The following is a 7333-nucleotide window of genomic DNA, read 5'->3' on the forward strand; positions in this document are numbered from 1 at the left end:
CTAGGTGGCCCTGCCTGAGCAGGAAGGTGGACCAGATGACTTCCATAAGCTCCTTCCAACCTCAACCATTCTGTGATTCTGTGATTTCTGTTCAGAAAGAATACTCGAGCATTGGAGGTGCATTGGAAGTGCAGTGGAAACTAGATGGCCGGACCTATTTCTATCCCAAGGTGGGAATATTTTCCTTTATAGAGCATTTCCTATGTGAAGCTACATACAGTACGTTTTTCCACTATACAAACAATATAAATTATATTTTAAATTGTACAAACACATTTTCAAACAGTTGACCATTCACATAATGAATACTAATATACTTGCAACATGACTACCTATTAATGAGGCTCTCTGTACCAACCATTACTAGACAGACATTTTCAATGAGTGCCTTGCAGAGTATACAGATTCCTTTGCAGTTAGGCTTATAGTTAACATTTCCAATTTTTAATTCTTCAGTTTTCAGACACTTTTGAATGGTGTATTGAATACACTTAAGCAAAAAGTTGGGCTAATTAGTTCTTTTCTATTCTCTCTCACAACTTCTAGTACCGTATTTCCTGTGGTATTATTTCCACAGAGACAAATGTAAGTTATGAAAGCAGTGCTCGGACAGCCAACAACAAATCTATAATGGATTAACAGTTAAATATTTTCTATATAGCAAGTGAATTCATTGAACCAGGAGGTGCAAATGTTTGTAATAAAGGCATATCTCTATCAGACTGTTATCTAGCCTTTTTGGTTGGCAGCATCAGTGTGTGCATTTGAGAATTGCTTTGGAAGTACTTTTATTATTTTTAGAAGAGTTCTTGTTTACCAGTGGAGAAGTTATTTTACATATGGAAGATCACACAAAACTAAACCTAAACCAAAAAAAGAGTGAACATCAAAGTACAAAGCCCTGAAGATTATTTTGCAATGCTCCTGATAAACTGAGCCAGCTACAGGTTATGTAGTATTACACATTTTACATGAAAATTGTAGAAGCTATTTATTCCTTAATGTTTCAAAGAGAAAAGCAAAGTTTTATGGCCAAGAAAACAATTAGTTAATATTCTTACCTGAAATCTAGCAGTGTTTGTGTACTACTGTTGTTTTAGTTGTAGCCATACTGAACGTGGATACCAAAACATAATGCTGTCTTTTGCATAAATACCTTTTACCCTGAAGTTCTCACATGCTGTGCCATTAATATGAGTCAACTAGTGCCTACACATGCTCATAAGGTAAAGAAATGCTTGCCTAAGCAAGACCTAAGTACTTGTTCACATAGAGAAGTCAGTGTGAAACAGCTGTGTGTGAAATAGATCCCCATACCTGACTGCACATTAAATCCCTTGGTAGACAACTGAATGTGGACCAGCTCGAGGCTTCAACAAATATTAGAGCCAAAAGTAGCTTTTAATGCCCTGTTTCTATATTAAATAAAATTATATGTATCTTGTGGGAGCTGCCAGAATAGGACCAGGCTGAGATAAAAAAAAAGCTCTGTAAGCATTGCATAAAGGTTGCAGAGGAGAGGCTAGTAGGGAGTCTTGAAGTCAAAATGAGGGTTTTAGGAGGCTGGATTCAGCAGCAGAGAGTTGTCAATCTGAAGCATGGATGAAAGGATGACTGAGAAGTGTTAGGGTGTTAGGATGGGGAAAGAAGGATGAAGGAATAGGGTGTGGGGTCTGTAGAGCCTTTGGGAGCTATAGGAGATATCAGCACATTTTGTGACCGGCAATGATTTTTTTTTAACTTTTAGGGTAGTTATGCTTTCCAGATTTTCCTGCATTTCTGAAAGCTGAGTTTAAAATAAAAATATCTGAGAGTTCCAGATGACCCCTTGACTCTGAGAAGCAAGGATTTAGTAAGAACACCAACATAACAAAGTTCTGAATAAAAGAAGCAAAGATGACAACATTCATGCTAAGGATTATTATAAGGATTATTATATATTATTATAAGACAGACTTATAACTAAGAGGAAGTTGTTATTTAGCATTAAAATCCTTCTTTGTCCTTTTTCTTATTTATAGCTCCATTTAGCTGAAAGGATGACTCTGTCATTTGGATAAAAGCTAAGAGAACTTAAAATGTTTTTTGGAGAAGGCTTGATTTAAACTCTGCTGGACACTACTTACCTGATTTTCTGAACTGCCAAAAATCTCTTATGATACAACAAAAAATATGTCATATTTAAACAAACCAAACTATCTTTGTGCTACAGGAAAGAACGGCAAAAGCATATCAGTAAAACACCCAGCTTTCTGAAGTATATTTTGGTGTAATACCTTACTAAAAACATTATCTTCCCCACAGCTCTTAATCACTTAAGAGCCTCCCCTCTCTATTTAATCACTCTGAGGAAATACACTCAAATCTGTTTAGATCTGAGTTCCTCACCACCAGTCACACCACTGCTCTCAGTTGTCTCCCAACATGCCCCTGCAGGAGGACAGCTCTGGAAGTTGATGATGATATACCCATTCAGGCACAGCTCTGTTCGTGGAGTTTGTGTCTGCTCTTCCTTGTGCCTCCTGGTGATAGTTCATTTGAGTCAGCAAAAACAAAATGCAAGAGAGTCTTGCTTAATGGCCTTGAGCTGTCATTACAAGTTCAGTACAGATTTTAGTCTTTGGGGGAAAAAAATGAAACCACTTTATAAATCAGTACAAAACTGGCAAACATTGTTCTCAGAAACCATAATTTTACTAAGAATTTTGAAAAAAAATTTCTCCGAAGTTCCCAAATCAATTATGTCTTTCTGTGGCTTCCTTTCCTCCCATGTGCCTGTTACCTCTGCTCTCAGATCTCCTGTCACCCAGGACACTTCACTTATTCTCATGGTTTCAGCTACTGCCTACATTTACCAAAAATCTCATCCGTCTTTCTGTTCCAATTTTTTTTACTTCAAACTTTAGCTTCAAGCACATCAGTTTTACAATTGGAAATTATGACATTCTGCTCAGAAACCTTGTCGTTTTCCTTACCATTTAAAACCTGTTTATTTTTCCTTCTCACCCAGACTTCTGAACAGCACTTTCATGGTTTTTTCATTTTCTTTTCTCACTTGTTTTTTCTCATACATTTATCCCAGTTCATATTTCTAAACTTTGCTTTATCCTAATCATACCCACTGCCACAATTAGCAATTTTACCTAATCTCTGTTACTACAGATTCTTCCCTATCCACTCACACCTTCCTACTTCAGCCTCTTTCCTTCTTTAATTTAAATTGAGGTATGGATTTTTTGACTGATCAGAATTCATCCCTTACCTTTGTTTGGTGTCAATACACCTGCTGACTCAAACGGACAGTGCTGCAATAGTTTGAATCATTGTTTCTTCCTAAGAGCTAGACACTTGCCATTTTTAAAGCTCAAGTTTTTTTCCAAATGCACTTATGCAGCAGCTTAAAAACAGCTCACAGTTATTGGTAATTTGCCAATACAGAGAATTGTATTGTAATCCTGGAACCTCTGTAAAGTAGACCTTTCAAGGCTCTATCTAAGCTTTACTTTTAAAATATTTCAGCTATTCATTCCACCATATTTTACCACCAGTTCTTACTGGAAATAATTTGGGAAATATTTTAATTTTAACTACCTAGTTAAAAAAACCCAAAGCATTGAGACAATTATTGATATAATTTTTCTCAAATGACTGTTCTGCTGAATCTGACTGCCACACACATCCCATCAGGGGTTAGTAATCTCTTAGACAGTCACAGCTGTGCCACCAAATGCAACTAGTTTCTTAGCTCCCAGGGGCCTGGCTTTGAATTAGCTTGTGCTAAACTCTGTCCCTCCCACAACAATTAACATGATGCACATTTCAACATAATTTTCTCCCTTCTGTTGCTAAACTCAAGCTTATTACTAATGTCTTCAGGCTCACAGAGTTTGCTACCATGTTTTTTCATGTGACAAATAAGTATTAAATTCTGAGATATTAGCATGTGAAACTGCTCATTTTTTTCACATGTATTTATGTTTACAAATGGTTCTGATGATTTACTTGCTGTTATTCTGAGCCTTATGGTTCCCAGAGCTCATTGTCTCAGGAAGCATCTTGGTGTACTTGTGCTTTTTCCTTGTCCTGCTATCTCCCATCATTTTGGAAATAACCAAAAGCCAAACCCAACACCCTTAAGATTTTGCCATTCCCTGGAAGTAAAGATAATTGCAGTCCTGCTGTTTTCGGACTGCCCCTGAAGACCCAGAGTGCACTCGTTGTCTGTGCATAGCACAGTGGGGTGAAGCAATGGAAGTGAGATTGTACATAAAACCAAGTGTCAAAGCTGCATCTGGCAGGGAAGGAAGGAAAGCAAAGCAGAAACCTGTTGGAGGAAGGTGACCAATGGACTGATGAACAGTGGAAGCGGTCTTGTCGCATAGGGGAAGAAGAGATGACAGTATTCTCTATACCAGAGTTAAGGAGAAAATTAAATTAGTCCTTGCTCTAGTGAAAAGGAGATAGCAGCTCTTTCTCTATGCGTTTAAAATACAAATGATAAAAATAAAAGGGATTCACCTGCAGACTAAAAATTGAAAGGCAATTCATTATTATATTCAAACGCCTTTTTTTTTTTTTTTGTGGTCCACTGCTTTTCTTTTCTGAGTGCACTGAAACTGAACATTTTATGCAATCTAGATTCAGCCAAGAAGTTAATTACCATACTGGCAAATATTTATACACTTGTGCCAGGACTTCTCAGGCTCAGGTTTCGCATATCTTCCGCTGTGTTTTCCTGTATACTTATTAGAAGTGCATAGAACTCTGTCTGCACTTTGTTTTATCCCTGTGTTTGTCCAAAGCATGTAGATGTGATATAGGCACATGGTGGGATTCCTGGTCCCGTGCAGGGCTAGCAGTTGAACTTGATGATCCTTGTGGGTCTCTTCCAACTCAGGGTATTCTGTGACATGACATGACATGACATGGCTGAATAGTCATTTGAACTGTGATACGTTTCACGGTAAGTTTGCATTATCCTTGATATACAGGAGATCATATTGACTGAAGCACAAATACAGAACCCAATTCCTGACTGCTAATTAAACCTGACCCCTGTGCTGTTGATTACAAATGTACCAGAATTGAACATTTGCTGAAAATGTTATTAAATGACACTAAAAAAATAGGAGAGCAGTTGTCTCATTAGCTATCCAAGAATCTGCTCTTCCCAATTTTTTGCAGGACTCTTTGTCTGAATCAAATGCTGTCACAGATTTCCAAGGGAGGGGAGCAGGAGTGAGAGAAGGAGCATCTGCAGGTGGTTTTGCCTGAATTACTCATCATCTGGAAAAGACAGAATGTAAGTACCATGCAAGACAAACACAGTAATATGAAATACTGAAATGATGGGCAGGACTGTATTATTTGTCTCATGAGTGAATAAGACCAGGCATCATAATTCATCAGAAATAGAACTGGCTGCTAGGGACTCGTCTCATGATTCCTTAGGAAAAAACTGAGGCTTCCTCAAGAGGCACGAGCCTCAGGAAGTGGGGACTGAAGTGTTGTGAAATTACTTTTGTGTCTGGCATTCTGAACCCTTTAAATATTCATGTGGGAAGGATTGGCTCTGAGAAAGGCAAAGTGGATAGCTGTCTATCGGAGCAGACTCCTGCAAGCAACAAACCGCTGCTGTTCACTGAAGCAGGGATGAGCTGCTTCTAGGAATGGCAGCAAACTTCTGGCTTTTCCAGGCCCTTCCATTTAGCTTGATTCAGAGGCTCTGCCTGATCTGTTGTTGTTTCCCACCATGCTGACACACCATATGCCTGCTTTGGTTATGGATTATCCAGTTTAATCTTACACCAAACCCTGTGCTGCTTCCTAAGGAATGTTCACAGCCCTTTACTGAGCACTTCTACACCCCATGCTGCTCCAGGAACAGTCCTCCAACTGAACGTATGCCTTCTGTAAAGCCCAAAAATAATAATAAAAAAAGAAGTGTTATTATCAGCTCCTGCATCCAACATAAAGAAAACTAAGGCAAGATAGTTTCTGGCTATGTGTTGGGAAGACAGGGTAGAGACTAATAAGAAATCCAAAAACGTGGTGTGTTTTTTTCCCCAGGAGGGAAGGAACTTAAGGATCTGCTAAGGGTGGGATTGTGGAACAACGTTCATAGACAAAAGCCAAGCTATCCCTGTAGCTCAAGGCTCAAGGGCACAAAGACTACTCTGTTTCTCTTACAATGCCTGTACACTGCAAAAGAATACGGGAGATAGGAACTGGGAAAATATATTGAGATCATTTATTGACAAAGATGGTACGACCATCAAACAGAGTACAAAAGCAGTGTGCCACAAAAACTGAGATGCCGTCAGTTTCTGCTTTCAACTAAAAACATTATGCCAAATAAAGACATTAACTGCAATGTATTCTCCAAAACAGAATGAATGAAACTTTTCTGGGGAAGCCCAGAAGATGACAGGTGAACTCATTACTTGTGTCTTATAGTGTGATTTTATTTAGCTGGAGAAAATTAGGATAAAAATGAGTGGGTTTGACCTCAGAAAAGTAGACAAAAAACTGGATCACATATTTGCAGAGAGTGAGAGGTTCCCAGGAAGCCCTGCATTTGTTCTGGTGAGGGGATGTTATTTCAGTATGAGAGTGACTCAGACTAGTCCCAAAAGTGAAGCTGTCAAAATGTGCCCTGAGTTTGTCTGCTTCTGTTTCAGACTGGCTTAGTGCATGCCATCCTGCTTTTGAGATGTGCTGGCTTTGGGTTGAAGGACTTCAGCACCTCTGGCTGTCAGGCACAGTGTTCACAGGAATGTTTAGACATACAATTCCCATTAAAATGAAGGATTCGGGCTGGTCATAGGCTTCATAAACACTACTGAAATGATCACCATAGGAAACTGTAACTCTTTGAATATTAGGCCTAACTATGTAACCATGTTTGTAACCATGCATGCACATGCATGTGGATACACACAAACTATTGAAAATGGAAATCCAGTAATACCAACATGGAAGTAAAATTCATTGTAAAATTCAAGCATGCTTTTCTTATATCTCCTCTCCCTGAAAAGCATTCCTTTATGTGTTTGCAATGTCACTGCTATTCTTTTTCAATCCTTATGTGCATATTGTAAAAGGATACATAGATATATATCAAGACATAAATACATATATGTATGCATACAATCGTATCTATGCATGCCACTGGTAGGCACATATATTTATACATATACACAAGGAAAGTATAAACTGAGTAAAAGACTTTCATTCTTTGTTCACTTTAAAGCCTATGGAGTTCGTATAATTCTTTAAAAATTACTATACTGTGTAAAGGCACACATACATTACCCTTTCAGCAAAAACATCT

Source organism: Chiroxiphia lanceolata, chromosome 1 (genome assembly GCF_009829145.1).
Source record: "Chiroxiphia lanceolata isolate bChiLan1 chromosome 1, bChiLan1.pri, whole genome shotgun sequence".
Lineage (NCBI taxonomy): Eukaryota > Metazoa > Chordata > Aves > Passeriformes > Pipridae > Chiroxiphia > Chiroxiphia lanceolata.